A 962-nucleotide genomic window follows, 5' to 3' on the forward strand; every position below is an offset into this window, starting at 1 on the left:
TCAAGCAGTAGTTTTAGTACACTGTCATTTTTATTTTTATTTTTTTTTTTCTGTGTACGCTAGAATTTCCTCATTAAAGAAGAGCTCAAACAGCTCAACAACTATATTGAAATCTCTGTTTTATTACAGGCGGCGAAGATTTGTTTTTTCCTTTTTATTTTATATAATTACCGAAGAACTTCAGAAACATTATTATTATTATTAATATTAATTTAGGTAGGTAGGTAGATAGACAGACGAGAAATGAAATTCTTCTAAGTTATAACATACCAGTATACCAAAATAGACTATTTCTTTCTTTCTATGTGTTTGTCTGGCGCAAAGAAAACTCGTAATAAATAAATATATATATATATATATATATATATATATATATATATATATATATATATATATATATATATATATATATATATATATTTTTTGTCAAGCAGTAGTTTTAGTACACTGTCATTTTTATTTTTATTTTTTTTTTTTCTGTGTACGCTAGAATTTCCTCATTAAAGAAGAGCTCAAACAGCTCAACAACTATATTGAAATCTCTGTTTTATTACAGGCGGCGAAGATTTGTTTTTTCCTTTTTATTTTATATAATTACCGAAGAACTTCAGAAACATTATTATTATTATTATTATTAATATTAATTTAGGTAGGTAGGTAGATAGACAGACGAGAAATGAAATTCTTCTAAGTTATAACATACCAGTATACCAAAATAGACTATTTCTTTCTTTCTATGTGTTTGTCTGGCGCAAAGAAAACTCGTAATAAATAAATATATATATATATATATATATATATTTTTTGTCAAGCAGTAGTTTTAGTACACTGTCATTTTTATTTTTATTTTTTTTTTTCTGTGTACGCTAGAATTTCCTCATTAAAGAAGAGCTCAAACACCTCAACAACTATATTGAAATCTCTGTTTTATTACAGGCGGCGAAGATTTGTTTTTTCCTTTT

Source organism: Palaemon carinicauda, chromosome 25 (assembly GCF_036898095.1).
Source record: "Palaemon carinicauda isolate YSFRI2023 chromosome 25, ASM3689809v2, whole genome shotgun sequence".
NCBI classification, from domain to species: Eukaryota; Metazoa; Arthropoda; class Malacostraca; order Decapoda; family Palaemonidae; genus Palaemon; species Palaemon carinicauda.